Below are 20508 nucleotides of genomic sequence, written 5' to 3' on the forward strand. Positions count from 1 at the left end.
AACATTATATAAAATCTTATTAGAGTTCCTACCTTTCAAAGACCCAAGAGGACATTGGGAAGAGATCTCTTAATCAATATATCAGAAAAGGAGTGGAAGGTAGCAAAGCAGAGAATTCACTCGAGCTCCATATACGCAAAGCATAGAATTATTCAACTAAAAATTATATATCGAGCTCATCTGTCTCGCTTAAAACTGTCCAAAATGTTTCCAGGGCAAGATCCAACCTGCGAACGCTGCAGCCAAGCTCCTGCCTCACTGGTCACATGTTTTGGGCCTGTACCAAACTAACATCATTTTGGACCAAAATTTTTAAGTACGTTTCAGACAGCCTTGGGGTCACAATCCCTCCTAACCCATTAACAGCTGTGTTCGGTGTTCTTCCAGACAGACTTGAAGTGGAGAAGGACAAGCAAATGGTGATTGCATTCACTACACTTTTGGCACGCAGACTTATTTTGTTAAATTGGAAGAATCCTAACTCTCCTCTGATAAGTAAGTGGGAAACCGATGTTTTATATTATTTGAAATTGGAAAAAATCAAATTATCAGTTAGAGGATCAGAATTTTTTCAAAACCTGGCAGGATCTAATCAATATTATTTTAGAATAAGAGAAATAACTATTACCGCATTTATTTCCCTTCTCCATTTTTTATATACCTATATATAAATTTCTTCCTTTCTTTTGTTTATTGTTGCCTTATTGAAAAGCCCTAAGAAATTCTCCTTTGGCTAAGCTCTCCTTCTCAGGGGTGGGGTTTGATTTGTCTTCAATTTTTTTTTGTTGTAAATTGATCTATTTGTATGGAATGATTACAATAAAATTAATAAATAAAATAAAAATAAATAAATAAATAAATAAAGTTCTGTTGCCATAAAAAATGTAAAAAAAAAATCCTGGTGCAGACACCTCATTTGCATTGTATTCTCTCATTTTATGCACATGAAACACATTTCATGTGTTCTGGTTACAAACATCCGAATTGAACTTTTTCTGCAGAGTGGTCAGGGTCTCCCTTAGAAATGGGTTGAGAAGCCACTGACCTTCCACATCGAGAGCAGCCAGTTGAGGTTAAAGTGGTTCAGGGATCTGATATGGATGCCTCCTGGATGCCTTTTTGTAGAGGTTTTATAGGCACGACCAGCTGGGAGGAGACTCCAGGGAATACCCAGGGCTCGCTGGGAGGACTATTTCTCCCAGATGGCCTGGGAACACCTTGGGGTCCCACAGTATAAGTTGGTAAGTGTGGCTGGGGAAAGGATGTATGGGCCTCACTGCTAAGACTCTTGCGCTGTGATCTGGCTTCAGGTAAGCAGTGGAAAATGAATGAATGAATGAATGAATGAATGAAACACATTTTATGTTGAACAGTAATTTTACACAGATTGTAACAGTGATAACTATTAAACCTACCATGTAAAAAAAACTTTACTATTCTATTTTCCTTTTGTAAACAGAGAATGAGGGTAACATTCAGAACATCATATTTTTCTCATTCATCCAATGTGAACATAAAGCTATTTACCAGGGTCATTTATGTTTTTGTTTGAATGTTTCATATTTAGGGTGGCACAGTGGTAGCGCTGCTGCCTCGCAGTAAGGAGACCCGGGTTTGCTTCCCGGGTCCTCCCAGCGTGGAGTTTGCATGTTCTCCCCTTGTCTGTGTGGGTTTCCCCTGGGTGCTCTGCTCCCACAGTCCAAAGACATGCAGGTTAGGTGCATTGGCAATTCTAAACTGGCCCTAGTGTGTGGTTGTTGTGTGTGTGTGTGTCCTGCGGTGGGTTGGCGCCCTGCCCGGGATTGGTTCCTGCTTTGCGACCTGTGTTGGCTGGGAATTGGCTCCAGCAGACCCCCATGACCCTGTGTTCGGATTCAGCGGATTGGAAAATGGATGGATGTTTCATATTTTGTATCTTTACCAATGCAAATTCATTAGAACAGTTTGGCAATTACACTTTGGACTTTGTCAATGGTAAGAGTAGTCTGCCTGTAAAGACAGCAATTCATTATGGTGGTACAGTTCACTTACAAGACAGAGTAATCCTTAGTCATACTCTTAGAATGCTTGGACATCTATACAATCATTTTATCAAAAGGGTTTAAATATCTACGGATAAACATCAAAAGTAAATATAAAGATTTTTTTTAACATAATTATGGTAACAGCTTGGAAAAAATCAAACAAGATGTTAACAGATTGTCTACCGTCCATCTCACCTTAGCAGGGAGAATCAGTACTGTCAAGATCAACATCCTTCTTAAGCTTCTATTTCTATTTCAGAGCATCCCCTATATACATTAACAAATTATTCCTTAAGAAACTTGATTCAATTATAACCTCATTTATTTGGAATTTGAAATGTTTGCGCATTCACATGGCAACTCTTGGCTCTCCTCTCTTTTTCTTGGGTGGGGGTTGAATTCTGTTCTGTTAGATTTTGTATTTTCTGTTTTCTTTGTTTTTTTTTTAATTTCCAGTGTTTTTTTCTCAAGATTGATTTTGAAGTTATTTGTTGTATAAGTTCTACAAATTGTATCTGCTTGATTGTACACTATGTTACTTTCTTGATATAAAACAGTAATACTCTTAGATTGTACTAGCTGTGTTACCCGACTTTACCTGGGAAATTTCTTGAGGTAATGGACGTCAGTTATAGTACCATTTGTTAACCAGGTGTATCAGTAGTACTGTGTAACTAAGTGCTTTATATTTATAGTTTTTTTTCTCCCAAGGCCTAATTTTATTGGCAGAAAGTCTGTTGTGGTGGTAAAGGCTTTGACTTCAACCCTGGGGTTATGGGTTCAAACCCTGCTACTGACATTGTTTGACAATGAGCAAGTCACTCCATCTGGCTGTGTTCCAATTGGAAAAACAAAGTCACCTTGAATATAGGTATCAGTCAAATAATAAGCAATATTAATAATACTGTTAGGTCACTGGAGCGGTTTACTCTTAAACATGCTTGACACAATTGTACATGAAGAAAACATTCCTGCTTTAGATCAGTTCCTGCTTTTTTCAGCTCCTCGTTTCTTGAATTTTGCTGATGGTCAGTACAAAACACACTTTCACAAGAAAGCATATCCTTTTGAATTGAAACATGTAATCAATAGGAATAATGTGAAATTTTAGTATATTATTATCATTATTAGATGTTTGCAATTTTCATTTGTTTATGCTGTTCACTTAAGTACAGTATTTCTATTCACGTATTTCATCAGTTGCTTGTAGTCGCCGTTTAAAATCCACAGATGTGAATGTTTTTGATTTGTCATGGTTGAAGTGTATATACATAAGTGCCAGTACCCTATGTGTTACACTGATGTATTAACATGAAGAGTGAGAAGCGTGGAGAATTTATCATTAGAGATTCAAACACCACTGTCTAATCCTGGGCATACTGTACGATATTGGCATGATTTTAAGCCTGATTTTCATTTGCTGATTGATTTTCTGAGTTGGCCCACATTTCACTTTATCTGTCATTGCTTCATATACTGTAGTAGAGGGGTTCTTGAGCTTGATTGCATCTTACAATTCAGATGATGCACAATTGGAAGAATTTCTATTATGTCAGAAATTTCAGTTGGCTGTCTTGTAGTTTGAGCAGTCTCACAATCCAATTGTCTGATGTTGCTATCAAATTTCATTGTGCATCAATCACAGTATATTGTACATTGAGTATTACTGTTTTCATGCTCATTTTCATATTTTTTACTTAACAAATCTAAATATCATATAGCAGCACATACTGTACAACTGAATGGCCAATGACAAAAGCATCTTAGGAAACCTTTACTGTAAAAATATGAAATAAACACATAAATTACACTGTGCACCTCTAATTCATGTTCAGTTATGCCTTTTGCTTTTCTTTGTACTTTTAGGACATACTACAGCAAAATTGTAAATGCAGATCTTTCTTTTAGCCTGTGACCATCATGTTTTGTAAATGTATAAAACTACTCGTCGGGACCATGTGTACATATAGTGTGAGCACCCAATGCTGTTACATGTTAATTGGACAGAACATATTTCTACAGTTTGAGCACAAATACAACTGGTATTTGTTCCTGCCTTGCGCCCTGTGTTGGCTGGGATTGGCTCCAGCAGACCCCTGTGTTAGGATATAGCGGGTTGGATAATGACTGACTGACTCTATCATGCAGTATGAGTAGTTCCTTGACCACAATATCTAAAAATCGCACATTATACGTCTTGTATAACATTTCCATTTCCACATTGGATTTTGCGGCACCTTGATCAAAGATTAGGGGGTGGGAGATCTTTTTTTTGTGCCGTGACCAGGGACTGGAGGTCGAATGAGCAGAATGGATAAGCAAGATGAGAGCCAGTATGCATCTAAGAGTGACAGTAGTGCACAGCAGAAAACAGAGCTTGCTAAATATTGAACTTTGCTTCTTCCTTGAACTTCGCTGAACTTTCTGTTTCCTATTCAGGACACCGCCCTGTCTTCAGTCATCCATCCACCTTATTGGTATTCATTTGGCCTGTCAATTACTTAAAACATATAAAGCAAGCTCTCAGAGCAGTTGAGACCAAGTAGGTTAGCAAAATACTAATAAATATTGGCAAATAAAAAACATGTGTTAACTAACTTTTTTTCTGTGCTGTCAACATAGTTTAATGAAATCCAGCAAATAATATTTGATATTTTGGGTTATTTAATTTTTCTACTGGGGGTTTTTAACCCTAAACACTGATATGCAGTATCAAAAAAATCGTTTCTTAGCAAATACCTACTGACCTAGAGTACCATCCTGCCAAATTTCATCTTTTTACCTACACAAGACATAGTTTTTTGTTGATGAGACAGTGAGTGAGTGAGTGAGTCGGTCAATCAGTCAGTCAGTTAACTCTGCATTTTATATATATATGTGTGTATGTATATATATATATATATATATATATATATATATATATATATATATATATATATATATATATATATATATACACACACATACACACACACATCCCCAATTCGAAAAAAGTTGGGACGCTGTGTAAAATGTAAATAAAAACACAATGCAATGATTTGCAAATCTCATAAACCCATATTTTACTCACAATAAAACATAAAAAACATATCAAATGTTTAAAATGAGAAAATGTACAATTTTAAAAAAAGAATAAGGTCATTTTGAATTTGACAGCAACACATCTCAAAAAAGTTGGGACAGGGCCATGTTTAGCATCCCCTCTTCTTTTAACAGTCCTTAAATGTCTGGGAACTAAGGAGATCAGCTCCTAGACTTTTGAGAGAGGAATACTGTCCCATTCTTGTGTGATATAGGGATTTTAGCTGCTCAACAGTCCTGGGTCTTCTTTGATTTATTTTGTATTTCTTGATGCGCCAAATGTTTTCAGTTGGTGAAAGGCCTAGACTGCAGGCAGTTCAGCACATGGACTCTTCTACTACGAAGCCATGCTGATGTAATATCTAGAGGCAGTATGTGGAATATGTGAAATATGCAAGGCCATCCCCGAAAAAGACATTGTTTGGATGGGAGCATATGTTGCTCTAAAACATGTATATATTTTTCAGCATTGATGGGGCCTTTCCAGATGTGCAAGCTGCCAATTCCATAGGCATTAATGCATCTCCATTCCATCAGAGATGCTGACTTTTGAACTGAGCGCTGATAACAAGCCGGATGATCCCTTTCCTCATTAATCTGGAGGATGCGGTGCCGATGGATGGATGGATGGATGGATGGATGGATGGATGGATGGATGGATGGATGGATGGATGGATGGATGGATGGATGGATGGATGGATTTGTGCAGATTGGTGAACCTCTTCCCATCTTTACTTCTGAGACACTTTGCCTCTCTATGGTGCTGTTTTTATACCCAATCATGTTACTGACCTGTTGCCAATTAAACTAATTAGGTGCAAAATGTTCTAACAGCTGCTTCTTTTTAGTACCACTTACTTTCCAGCCTTTTGTTGCCCCCATCCCAACTACTTTGAGACATGCTGCTGCCATCAAATTCAAAATGAGGTAATATTTCTCATGAAATACTAAACATCTCACTTTCAACATGCTTTCTATGTTCTGTTGTGAACAAAATATAGGTTGATGAGACTTGCAAATCATTGGATTCTGTTTGTATGTACATTTTACACAGTGTCCCCAACTTTTTTGGAATTGGGGTTTTGTGGGTATGTGTGTGTATGTACATATACAGTATATATACAGTAATTCTGCATATATATAATGCAGAGTTAACTGACTGACTGATTGACCGACTCACTCATTATGGATGTAAACGTTATGAAAACGGAGAGTCTCAAAACCACCCATTGGTTGAAATATATTGGCTGTGAGCTCCTTAAATTGAAGTAGCAGCTTCTCAAGTTTAGAATCAGACTGCATTGACGTGAAAAAGAATAAGCAACGATAAAGTGGAAAGAATATGCAGACTACACACACTGCACAACTCAAACACAACCCCATGGGGATGTTACACCATGATGGTGGCAAACATTTGATAGATCAGTTTTCTAAATACCAGTTCTTTCCAAACCCGGACTGTGTTCTTTTTGAAACAGGGACATCATACTGCAGGTTTCCATTCCATGAATTGAAAGGACCATGCATAAGACTTCATCGATGGCTTTTTCAAATTTAGCACTGTCAGGGAATCATACTCAGTGGTGAGCAACAATCAAGATACCACTCTACCCCACTTTGATGCATAATCCAGCACAAAGACTACAAAAAGCAATACATTTCTAGATAAGCATCTGTTTTGAGTTCATAATTGGACTCTAAGTAGGATACTCCAAGCTCTTAACTTTGCTTCTTTTCAGCCATCCCTTATGTTTTGGATCATCCCCTTGCATAACTGAACTTGTTTCAGTTCAAGAGCAAATGACCATTCTCCTTAGGAATTTTGCAGTTTAGAGCAGAATTCATGGTTCCTTCTGCTATGCAAATTATCCAGGTCCTGAATCAGTAAAGCATCCCCATAACATCACATTAAGACCACCACTATGTCAGAATATTGGTTTGATGTTCTAACTGTGTAATATAGTGCTTGCTTTGTACTGGACATGATGGGACCCATGTCATCCAAAAGGTTTAACCCATGATATCTTAAAAGTAGGACTTTAGTCTCATCTGTTTATAAAACATTCTGCAAAAACCCTTACTGATTACCCAGGTACTTCTTAGCAAAAAAAATTAGCACATATATACAGTGGTGTGAAAAACTATTTGCCCCCTTCCTGATTTCTTATTCTTTTGCATGTTTGTCACACAAAATGTTTCTGATCATCAAACACATTTAACCATTAGTCAAATATAACACAAGTAAACACAAAATGCAGTTTTTAAATGATGCTGTTTATTATTTAGGGAGAAAAAAAATCCAAACCTACATGGCCCTGTGTGAAAAAGTAATTGCCACCTTGTTAAAAAATAACCTAACTGTGGTGTATCACACCTGAGTTCAACTTCCGTAGGCACCCCCAGGCCTGATTACTGCCACACCTGTTTCAATCAAGAAATCACTTAAATAGGAGCTGCCTGACACAGAGAAGTAGACCAAAAGCACCTCAAAAGCTAGACATCATGCCAAGATCCAAAGAAATTCAGGAACAAATGAGAACAGAAGTAATTGAGATCTATCAGTCTGGTAAAGGTTATAAAGCCATTTCTAAAGCTTTGGGACTCCAGCGAACCACAGTGAGAGCCATTATCCACAAATGGCAAAAACATGGAACAGTGGTGAACCTTCCCAGGAGTGGCCGGCCGACCAAAATTACCCCAAGAGCGCAGAGACGACTCATCCGAGAGGTCACAAAAGACCCCAGGACAACGTCTAAAGAACTGCAGGCCTCACTTGCCTCAATTAAGGTCAGTGTTCACGACTCCACCATAAGAAAGAGACTGGGCAAAAACGGCCTGCATGGCAGATTTCCAAGACGCAAACCACTGTTAAGCAAAAAGAACATTAGGGCTCGTCTCAATTTTGCTAAGAAACATCTCAATGATTGCCAAGACTTTTGGGAAAATACCTTGTGGACTGATGAGTCAAAAAGTTGAACTTTTTGGAAGGCAAATGTCCCGTTACATCTGGCGTAAAAGGAACACAGCATTTCAGAAAAAGAACATCATACCAACAGTAAAATATGGTGGTGGTAGTGTGATGGTCTGGGGTTGTTTTGCTGCTTCAGGACCCGGAAGGCTTGCTGTGATAGATGGAACCATGAATTCTACTGTCTACCAAAAAATCCTGAAGGAGAATGTCCGGCCATCTGTTCGTCAACTCAAGCTGAAGCAATCTTGGGTGCTGCAACAGGACAATGACCCAAAACACACCAGCAAATCCACCTCTGAATGGCTGAAGAAAAACAAACTGAAGACTTTGGAGTGGCCTAGTCAAAGTCCTGACCTGAATCCAATTGAGATGCTATGGCATGACCTTAAAAAGGCGGTTCATGCTAGAAAATCCTCAAATAAAGCTGAATTACAACAATTTTGCAAAGATGAGTGGGCCAAAATTCCTCCAGAGCGCTGTAAAAGACTCATTGCAAGTTATCGCAAACGCTTGATTGCAGTTATTGCTGCTAAGGGTGGCCCAACCAGTTATTAGGTTCAGGGGGCAATTACTTTTTCACACAGGGCCATGTAGGTTTGGATTTTTTTTTCTCCCTAAATAATAAAAACCACCATTTACAAACTGCATTTTGTGTTTACTTGTGTTATATTTGACTAATGGTTAAATGTGTTTGATGATCAGAAACATTTTGTGTGACAAACATGCAAAAGAATAAGAAATCAGGAAGGGGGCAAATAGTTTTTCACACCACTGTACTTCTTGCTTAGTAGTGGTTTCTGCTTGTTACTGTTCAGTGAAGCCTATTTTGCCCAGTACCTTTCTGTTTGTGGAGTAATGAACACGGTGACCTTTGCTGAGGCAAGATAAGCTTGTGGTTCTTTGATTTTTTAATGACCATTTACAAATTTTTGGGGTGATTTTACGCTGCTGCATTTGAATAGGTCTAGCAGATAAGATTCACTACTGTTGCAGATGTTTTCCATTTGAAGGTTATGTCTCTCAATGCAGTTTGGTAGAGGCCCAGAATTTTAGAAATGGTTTTGTAGCCCCATTAATAACTAGGAGAGGTATCTACAGCAGGCTGTAATAAAGACTTGATGTGTTTAGTCAGCACACTCTAATTACCCCCTTCATTGGGTTCATTTAACTGTCAGGCAATTACCTTTTTCACACAGTGCCAGTTGGTGTTGGATGACTTTGTTCATTATCTAGATGAGTTAACTTAAAAAAAAAAATGTTATTTTTCACACAGGTACCCTTTATTTAATATAATCTGTTTAAAAATCTGAAAGCATCCAATGTCAAAAATTTCCAGTAATAGATGTAATCAGGAAATGGGCAAATCCTTCTTTATGACAGAGCAACTGTCTCTTACATTTTATGTAATCAAAGTATACTTAATATCTCCCATAGAGCTTTCTTATAATGGAAAAGCCAGGCTATGGTTTCTGGTGTTTATGAAAAATAAGTGATAATAGTTACGGCTATAAGAGGAAAGATCTAGATGAGTAAAACTATCTTAGTGATCCTAAATTGAAAATTGTGGCGTTTTTTGTATTATATCAACTATATATAGCAGACTAACGCATCTCTCCATGACTACAGTTGGGATCCCTTTCATTAGTCAAGTAAATTCAACATTTTTAACAGGAAGCATCCAAGAAGTGTTCAGTACACTGGAAATTTTATATAACCAGAACAAGTCAGAAAATAATGCAATGAATAAAAATTCCATTCAACTGTATTGGCACTGTATCCTTTAAGTACCGTGCATTTAAAATATATTATGTCAAACCCCGAATACTCAAATGAATACTGTCATTTCTTTGTATTCTACTACTGGCAGCCATTCTGATCAGCATGATCATTATGTATATTTTCCCGAGAACCTACATATTTTTACTGCTAATTGTGTTTTTTTACGCAGGGACTGCTTGTGCGAAGAATATAAATAGATATTGATATGTTATTACAATTAAATAAAGACGCAATGTAACGTTAGATCTATGCGTCTCCCGCTATAGTACATCCAGACATCCAGTCCCCAGTGCAAGCCTTGCGTGAAGGGTTATTCCATTGTACCACAGGGGGCGAATCGTGATAATCCCAGCCAACATGTGTTTAAAAACTAAGAGACGCGTTTCACTTTCTTTATTGTGACCAAATACAAAACCCAAGATCAAAAAGTAATAGGCCAAGATACTCTAAACACCTATGTCTCTTCCTATACGCTTCCTGCTTTTGCCCCATTCTGCTTTCATTTTGTTAAGTCAGCGGGAGGAGCGTGCCACCTTTTTCAAAAAGGGGTCCATGAATAAAAGTAAAGCGTACTGACGTTTAATTTTCTTAAAAAGTATACACCGAACAATTGAAGGTGATTTTATACAATTATTAAGAATTAATCAACTTTACAATATTGATGACAGTTTGAAGCTTCTTTGTTATATATGTGCAGTCTTGCTGTACTCCCCTCCGCTCGTTCTGTTGCCAGGTTCCCACTGGCTGTATGGGTGTGGTAACGAAGACGACTGGCCGAAGACTGTGCCAAATCCTTTCTCCGATTCGAAGCTGGTATCTGGCCCTTTAAGTCGCTTAATTTACGGAGAATAAAATAGATCACAATTGTTTTTGCTTTAATATACAAGCAGCGAGAAAGGATGTATGACATCTGAAGTCGGAATTTCCCTATCTTTATTTTCCTCCCCCTCCCCCCTTTTTAAGAAAAGCTCGGAAAGGACGAAACGGGAAAGGACGCAAAAGAAAGGACGGCCCTTTGAGTTTTGTCATCAGGTAATTAAAATTATATTTTATATTTTAAAATATATTGTGGATATAATGTTAGTTTTCAGTGCCCCTATCATCTTGGGAATGCCGCTTTTATTTCCTGCTAATAGGTAAAAATACAGCCTTTCGGTGCTAAGCTGAAGGTTGGCCGCTGGGTAGAAGAAAAAAGGGGCTGGTCTTTCCTTGCTTTCATGTGTTTGTACGTTTATGTATATAATACAGTTTTATCCGAGTTTATTCTATTCGTAACGATATACAAAAATCGAATACGCGTAAATATACATAATTTTACGAATGTGAGTGTTATGGTTGATCCATCTAGTACCCAGTGCGGCCTTCCGTTTCTTGTTTACTGGGGGTGGGGCGAGAAAAGCGGTAGTCTATAGTGTGGAATCTCAAAGCGCTGAGAGTCACGAGTAAAATATATTAGCAACCGCTCAAAATAGTGTATACATAGGATTTGGGATTTTTTTTTTCTTTTTACATCATTGAGCACCCTTTTTCGTCGTTAGCATGTATTGTCATCGATAGGCATTTCAGTATTTCTGTCCTGTTTAAATTATCCTTTTCCTTAATTCGTCCATTTTACTTCTCTTGGTTTCCTTTTTTGCTCCCAGTTGGCAACTTAATGCTGGCCAGTAACGTAAAGCTTGCATAATCATGGGTTTTCATTGATGGATTATTTTTTTCAGCAGTTTCCCCAGCCGAAACTGCAGTAGAGAACTGCTAAATGCCATCCCTTGCATGCTTTCACTTAAGAAGATGGCATCATTTTCCGATGTTGTGAACTGACTAGTACAGTCAGCTGAAGCATTCAATCCTAACGAGGTCTAGTAACAGCTTTAGCCATTATTACGCTTATTCTCGTTGCAATACTACGGGTGTCGTGTTCTGTACATAACATTATGTAACTATGTATTAATAGTAACATCCTAGTAATTTTTCAGTTAACATAAATGTAAATTAACAAAACCCGTTTATTGCACGATGGTTTGATTTTTGAGTAATTTTTAAGATGGGTGTTGTCGCTCCAGTGTCATTTGGTTCGGTGTTTTGTACAGTTTTTAGAGAATTCTGTTGCACGTTTATCCCAATTTGTGTGCGTTTTTCTTCATACATGAGGTGTGGTTTTACTCCAGTCTAGTTAAAGTAGTGGTTTTAACTTTATATGAAAATAAGTGTCATTATGTCCAACGAGGGACTGGTGTACTGGCTGAGGTTGGCACCGGCCAAGTACCCAGTGCTGCAAGGCGTCAGCCCCAACAGGCCTGTGTGTGCTGTACATTTATCAGATGAAGAATTTTGCTTCCACTTGTCGGAAGTAAGGCTATACAGAATGCCCTTAAGCAGGAAAACAGTGTTTCTAACCATTAGACAACTACATTTTGTGAGCCTGACCAAGACTAGTATTTATTTATTAATTAATTTAAATTTTTGATCTTCAAGTTGTGCCTGTGACTGTCTTTTTTTTGTCATCTTAATATAGATAAATAAAATATGAAAATACGTTTTTGTTGCAAGTTTCCCATTAAATTCAAATACTGTGTTTTTGTTTCTTTACATCAGAAACATTTTAAAATTATTTTAAATACATGAAACAGCCATTTGAACTAAACCTCTTTCTAGTGTCAAGTGTTTACTCCTAGTAGTTTACTGTACTAGATAATGTATAACATGAATAAAAAAATCTCATTAAATTCAGTCATAATTTAAAATATCATTGAATGATTAATTCAACTTGAATATTCCGAATATCTTCCTAAAAGAAAAGAAAGTCTTTCTGCAGAAAATTTTTTTCTTGTCTTTTTCACAAATGTGTTTTATAAAAGACAATGCAGAAAACAAGTTCTTGGCAGATTTCACAGTAACTAAATTCAGAGAAGTCTCCCGGAATATATGTTGCATTATTTCTACTATTGCATACTACAGGAAGAGTTTTGAAACCTTTAAGTAAAAGCTGTGTTTACATTGTTTTTTTTTTTTTGGTTTAGAGTTACAGTAAATAATGTAATAAGACATGATAGTAAGATCTATGGAGATGTAAACCACTTTCTACACTGTGTAAAATATAGCCCTTCAGTTTTATTTAAATATTTTGTAATCTGCTAAAGACTACCAATTTTATTGCCAATAGTTGTAAATGATTTTATGAAGCAGACTAAATAAAAGGTAAGACCTTTTGAACTGCCTCAGTTAGTGCCTTTCAATGTACAAGAAGAACATGGTTTCACACCAGGACGCGACTGTGATATTCCAAGCTCATCGAACACTGCTTTATTTAATTAGCATGTGTAATTTGGATAGGTTTTTAAGAGCCTCATTCTCAAATTTAGAATATATATTCCATGAACTTCTGAACATTAAATTGTTTAAGTAAACTACTGCTTCGGTGAAGGTAGAGTGGGAAGAGAACGGGTACCAAAATGACACAAATGTTCTATTGAAGATTACAATTCACACATCAACCTGGTGTTTTAAAAGAAAGTACTTGCTCCAAGAATACGTCATTTGTAATATTTATTTTGCCACAATGATGAAGTCTTCAATGATGAGACATTTTAAATCTCAACTTCTGCAGGAATTGTTCCTTGTAAGTTTGTTTGCAACAGATAGTTCAAATTCAATTTTCTTATTAATTATTTAGGTAATTTCTCCCTACACTGTGCTTTTTTAATGATATTGATTATAATTTCTCATTTGCAAAATGTCATATGTTTTTAGCATGTGTCAGTGTAGTTATCGAACATTTCTCCATAGTCATACAATATCTTTCTTTTCATGTACTTCAGCCCATAACCAAATGTACTACCATGCCTGATGTTGAAGTCTTGTGAAATAAAACATTTTGTCCTGTTGGAGTTTCTTTCCATATCCTAGCATTCCTGTAAGATACATATTCTAGGTTCATATTTGGCAAATGAGTATTATACACTGACCTCACTAACCTATTTATCAGCCCCTTAAAACAACTAGGGCCTCCTCATCAGCACTTAGTTTTGGGTCCTCTTAATGACTATTAAACAATCTTCTGTTTTCATTTAGCCACAGTAGTCACTTATAAGCCTAAACATTTTAATTTTTACAAATTGAAATATAAAATATTCAGTATTCATTTTTTTCTAAAATTTAGTTTTTCATTCATCTGAGTTTGTGTATGTATGTATGTGTGTGTGTGTCTCTATATATATATATATATATATATATATATATATATATATATATATATATATATATATATATATATATATATATATATATATAAAATATGAAAATTACAAGCACACATTGTTGCTATAATATGTGGTGCTTTGTACCCTGGCTACTTCTATTTAGCTAAACTTAATTTCCCAAATTGTCTCTAAATAAAAAATCTGAAAAAGTGAACCTCTTGGTCTAAGCTTGCACTCAGTGAAGAGTGCTGTACAAAAATATGTAGAACTGAATAGCATACTCTGCTAAAGCAGATTCCATACATACACATTATGAATATTAAGGCTTGGTAATGTGTCTGGCAGAGTTGTAAGGAAAAAAAAAAGTTTTGTTCTTTTGTAGGCATTTTACTTTCAGTTTCATTCTGAGAACATTAAAAATGTGTATGAACACGTGTAACACGCTGTTTTTTGAACAGGTAAGTTAAAAATTTTGATACATGTTTTTAGGTGGTCAGTAATGGCAAAAAGCTTTTGTTCAGAGAATTTAATTTTCTGATTGTAAACTGGAAATAAACATGGCATAAAAGGAATATCAATATGAACATTTACATATTTTGTTAATAGTAAATGATCAAGAACAAATCAGGTTTTTTTCCCCAAAAAATCTTTAAAGATGCTTTTGTAACAAAATATTGTTCAAATCAGATATGCCAGGAAGTCACTCTCTCAAGTTTATGGCACTTTGTGTTGTCAGATTTATTTTTGCATCATTACATACCAGAAACATTAGCTGATTAGTAAAACAGAAAAGTAATATTTAATGGATAAGTAAAAGTTCAATTATTACAAACACTTGATGCTTTGATTTCTCAGATTTCTTCAGTTGAAGATGAATCCATTTCATTATTTAAGTTAAAACAGCCTTTGTGTTTTCAAGGTACCTCACACACAATCATAATTTGTATAGCTGATTTACCTGAGCTGTTTACCTGTGACTGAGCTTAATCTGCTGTTGCACACTGCCAATTCCGTTTGGCAACATGCACACTAAATGTTGAAACTGGTGACAGTCTATAGCGTACAGTACTATTCCTCACTGTTAGTTATGGCTGCTATGTAATTCTCTTTGTCAAAGTTTGCTGCTTTCATAAGTAAGTAAAAATACAGAAGTCAATGAAGATAATTGAAATTTAGCTGAAAAGAAATATTTTGTAATTTTATGTGCTCATTCGTATCTGTGTAATTGCTGTATCCCGATACCTACTTCTTTTCTGTATTGGAGACTATATCCTAGTCATTCCCCCACCATTTGAATAAGTTTGTACCATATGTGCTTTCACTGTGTTCATCACATTTTAGTTGTTGTAGTAATTGTCTCCACGTTGGTAACAAAGAAACAAAAGAAACTACACAAATGTCTGGCTAATGTGGATATTTCCAAAAACTTGTCATGAAATTAACATACAGGGCTAGGGATGCGCCTGTCAAAATCAGCTGATTTTCACTATAAAAGTAATCGGTCGGTGAGCGGTAAAAAGCCATATTAAATCTTTATGTTAACGAAAGTGATGTAATTTTCTGAAAAATAGATTATAGAAGTTGTCCTGTGCAACTAGACAAATGGCAAAAAAAATCTAGTTTAGTGAATTCAGACCTTTATTTTATCCTTCAAAACTCAAACAACAACATTTATTTATATAGCACATTTTCATACAAATGATGTAGCTCGAAGTGCTTTACAGTATGAAGAAAGTAAAAAGACAATATATAAAAATAAAATTAGACAATACTAATTAACATAGAATGAGAAAGTAAGGTTCAATGGCCAGGCAGGACAAAAAAAAAACAAAAAAGAAAACTCCAGACGGCTGGAGAAAAAAAAAAACGAATCTGCAGGGGTTCTGAGGCCACAAGACCGCCCAGCCTCCTCTAGGCATTCTACCTAACATAAATTATCTCAATTAGTCCTCATGGTTTTCATGCTTCACATGGAAGAACTTGATGATGGCCTTCAATCCATCAATGTAGGGACAGTACGGTGCTTTGATTGGGTGGTGGTGGCGGTACAGATTGCCATCACAAAAAACTGGAAAGCACTGTTTGGGTTTAGACAGCGAGCTTAATTAGAATGCAGCAGCTTACATTTTTCATTGGAAAAAGAAAAGATAAAGATGAATTTGAAATTGCTAGGCTTTTTTTATTTGTATTGTTTATTATCTGTTGCTGTGTGTCATACAGTATAAGTTTTCGTACGAAACGAGCACTGCATAATTAAAATGGTAATCCTATATTTTATAATTACACCTCATGAATTACAAATGTCGTCTAGTTGATACACTGAAGAAAAAACACACCTGAAAAAATCTAGTAAATGAATATTTTAACAGCAGAAAGCTGTAGTGTAATTAATGATTTAAAATGATTAAAAACATATAAGTGCATGTATATTTACATTTAAGTAGATTGCCAATGACAATTGTGTGAGAAAATGTTTTTTGTTAGAGAAATGGTGAAAAGCACCTTTTTTTTAGTTGAGCCTTGTTTCAGATTGGTACATTACTGAAAAAAATCAACAATATTACAGCTTGTAATTATGTGAAGCATTTTATTTTCTTTTATGCATTGTGTATTATGGATAAGTTTTTGTAAACATTTTGTTAAAGTATGAATTTTAAGGAAACTTTATTTATTTTAGTATTTTATGGCCAATGAACAATAACCCTAACACCTATGGTCTATAGTTTAATTCTAAAAATGCATTTTAAGACACAAGACTTGTATTTGTCTGATTTTGCAGGAGATTAGTGTAAAAACTTTTTTAAAAAGATAAAGGAAAAAAAAAATCTCAGAATCGGCCGATCAAGTAACATAAAATTTGTGATTGGTATTGGACTTAAAAACCACCTGATTGGTGCGTCCCTATACAGGGCAAGTTATTTTATCACTGTTGTAGACTATCTTCAAACAGTGCAATATCAATGAGGTTTGAAATTTGTATTGCTCTTTTAAAGCTACTTTTCCTGGTAGTACCTGTTTGGATTTTCTCGCTCTATTAGTCTAATAAGGTACACTACTCATTTCCTTTTAAATGTGTGGGTTGGGGTGGAGAGGCAGTTGCATGTAAATCATTCACAGTATGCACAGGCCTTCCATCATTTAAATGGGCAGCTTTATGTGACCCCTTTAACTCTTTGAGGGCTGAATATTTTTTCCAAAAAACAATGGTTTCACTCAGAAATCAACATAAAACATCTGTTGCTGCATGCTGTGGTTGCCAGTTTGCCAAGAATGTGTGGTTGGGACAGCAGCAGCGGTCATGGTCGCAGTGCATTACAATTTGGTTTCTACCTCTTGTCATTATTATGTGACAGTCCTCCCTGGCGAACATTGTCAGTACCACGATGAGCTGGGGACCGATCAGCTGAACCTGGAACCTCACATTCGTTTTCAGTCACTTGTATCAAAAACTGAGTCCAACAAGTCATAGTCCAATTCAGAGATAATAGGCAAAACATGGTCCACAGAGTATTTTGCTTTACGCATTCGCTTTGATCTCTCGCTAGATGTCAGTGCCATTTTTGCCATTGTGTGTGTCTTACTACTCATGAGAGCAAAGGGAATCTCAGTCAGACCAATGAATCTAACTTTTCTTCTACCAACGAAAGTCCAACTAAAATGTAACGGTTGGTTTTGTCACAGTTTACAGTTGATTACCATCGTCAACTCCTCCTTTTGACAAAAGTCGACAATCCGCCCTGGAAGAGTTAAAGGAGGCAAACCTGTCAAAATGCAAAAGAATTTTAACTTGTGTGGCAACAGTGAGTGGTCATTTTAAGGATAGGGGGCTACTGTAAAGAGCAAGAAGATATACAAGTTCGAACTTTGTGCAGGATACACTGATGAGGCTGCTTTCCGTCAGCTACAGCGCACTAAACTAGTATACATAGACTAGACTCATATGCTCTTGTGCAGACATTTACATCCAAGTTGTCGAGTTGGAAATTCCATGTGTCAGAAATTCTTCCAACCTGGGAATACAATTCAGACAAAACAGGGTGCCCAAATTGTCCAAATTATGGTGTAAAATTGACCTTTCACCTTAGTCAGTTGTTTAAAATTAAACATATAACTTGATCAACCTATTTTTTGGTTGAATTGCATTTGGCGTGAAAGGAAACACATTTAATATGTTTGTTTTTTGTTTCCGCAAAAATACTGTTTATCTTTAATTGCATTTTTTTTGGCAGACCAAGTAACAAATCGATAGCAGAGTCGCACTTTACCTAATCGTCTGACTGGAAACCCATGTGAATGGACTAAAGTGGAAATGCGAAATGTTACTCCTTGGAGCTCTCAATAGTCGGAGACCACTTGAAGGCAATAGCACAGGAACCTCACATGCCTGAAGGCTTCGAATACAAGCACCTGCCAGCTTCCTTGTGAGGTGCACAGGATTTAAAAATAGAACAATAAATATTGTGCGTTTGAATTGAACCTAAATGATGTGCCACACCCTATCAAAAGGAAGTGAAAGGGCTTCTTTTTAATAACTAAGAGTGAGAAATTGATGCAGATTTCAGTACTCAACACACCTGAATGAACACATCTGCCTAACAACATCAGTAGAAGCACGCATGAGTCTCCACAGCAACCACTCTTTTTCACGTTATCCATCCATTTTCCAACCCGCTGAATCCGAACACAGGGTCACGGGGGTCTGCTGGAGCCAATCCCAGCCAACACAGGGCACAAGGCAGGGAACCAATCCTGGGCAGGGAGCCAACCCACCACAGGACACACACAAACACACCCACACACCAAGCACACACTAGGGCCAATTTAGAATCGCCAATCCACCTAACCTGCATGTCTTTGGACAGTCTTTCACTTTATGTCTAAACAAATAACTAAAGAAAGTTAACAGTACTGTATAAGTGGAAATGCAAACATGGCATGACAGAATAGCTGCAATATATTAATATTTCCATGGACCACAATACATACCTATACTCTGTTTGCTCTTATGACATATAATGTCATGTAATACTCAAAAAGAGAAATATACTGTAGTAGACAGAAGAACTTCTTAAACATGTGGAACAATCTCCTGTATCGGAGCTCATTAAAAGGTACAAAGTAATCATTAAGCTTAAGTTTTTTTTTTGTGCTACTGAGCTCCTGAATTGATAGATATTTTATTTAGGTTTTTATTGTACTGTATATGTGTTTGCTCAGCTTCTTTTCTGTCTCCCTGAACCCTAGCAGTTTAAACTTCAGGGGCATGTGTTTAGGATAAGCCCAGTGGGTGTAGCCTTTGCAGCACAGGATTTCACCACAAAGTTTTTAATGGATTGTCCCCAGACATGTATTCTCATTTGAGATTTGCGTCTGACCCCACGAGATTAGACTACATGATGCAGTGAATGCCTGGACTTTCAAGGTGTGTTTTTGATTGTTTTCTGCAAACTGGGTCACAAACTTGATAATGTCAGCTCACAGATTGTTAACAACAATTAAAATATATTATCATAAGACAATAAATATTACACATCCCTAATTTGAATGTGATGGTTCTTTGCATGTTTATACAGAGGTTACCTTTTCTGTCTAATGGGTCTAGGGTAATGATTTTAAATAGTACTCCTGTCACTGTTTGTTTTCTGTGTTCAGTTTACACATTTCCAGTGTGTGTGATGGATTTTTGTCTGTAAGCTGTTTGTTACCACATCCTAAAAATATGTCTAGTTGCCCAAATTGTTCTGTGTGCATGTGTTTGGTGTTTCATTTAAAAATAATTCTGCCTATCTTTCCAATACTATTACTGCTATTAAATCGAGTAACTCCTTCCATGTAGTCATGCAGTTTAGTTCAAGATTGTCCTGTGTATTAGATATAAGACTGCAGTCATCTGTTGAAAACGTGATATACTTCTGTACATGCACACATACACTAACTTGCAAAGCTTCCATTTAGAATGGCCATTTCATTTCTCACGCATGCCTTTGAGGCATGCCTTAAAGGGGAGTTTGAGTACCTATGTAAGGCATGCACAAAAAGGGAAAATAAGCAAACCCACAGTGTCTCCAAGATTCAGTAACTCCATAAAAGTATTTACTGCTTCAGAGTTTTTGTTTGGCAAAAAGTAATCAAAAACCTTGCTCCAAAAAACGATAAATAAATAAATGAAATGAGTAATACTAACATTTTTTTAAAAAAAATACTGGTATTTAAAAAAAAAAAAAAAAAATGTTCACAGCTTGCTTGTGTTATTTGATATTTATACACATGTTGTCACTTTTAACAGTTATCTTCCTTTTGATTTCAGTTTTTGGGAATATAATTGAGTGGCACATTTCGGTGAAGTTTTACAATTTTGAAACACTCAGAATTGTCTTGTCAAACAGGTTGAATACAATGACTGTTCCGACCTGTTCAGGTTGCATTTCTAGTTTAATGTGTCAGGTGGTTCTAAGAA

At 36.3% G+C, this 20508-nt stretch overlaps 1 protein-coding gene across 2 annotated transcripts in view; it reads left to right on the forward strand.

Annotated features, from left to right (window-relative positions):
• LOC114646404 (guanine nucleotide-binding protein subunit beta-4) overlaps positions 1 to 20508 on the forward strand; it is a 184057-nt gene that overhangs the window by 83522 nt on the left and 80027 nt on the right. The window contains exon 1 of one of the 2 annotated variants that reach the window (XM_028794581.2): positions 10596 to 10887. The exons of the other annotated variant lie outside the window; for it this stretch is intronic. The gene's annotated coding sequence lies outside the window, so the exon portion shown is untranslated. Of the gene's footprint in view, positions 1 to 10595; positions 10888 to 20508 lie in introns of those variants that run through there. 2 annotated transcript variants of the gene reach the window in all.

The sequence above is a fragment of the Erpetoichthys calabaricus genome, chromosome 2 (assembly GCF_900747795.2).
Source record: "Erpetoichthys calabaricus chromosome 2, fErpCal1.3, whole genome shotgun sequence".
Taxonomy (NCBI): domain Eukaryota; kingdom Metazoa; phylum Chordata; class Cladistia; order Polypteriformes; family Polypteridae; genus Erpetoichthys; species Erpetoichthys calabaricus.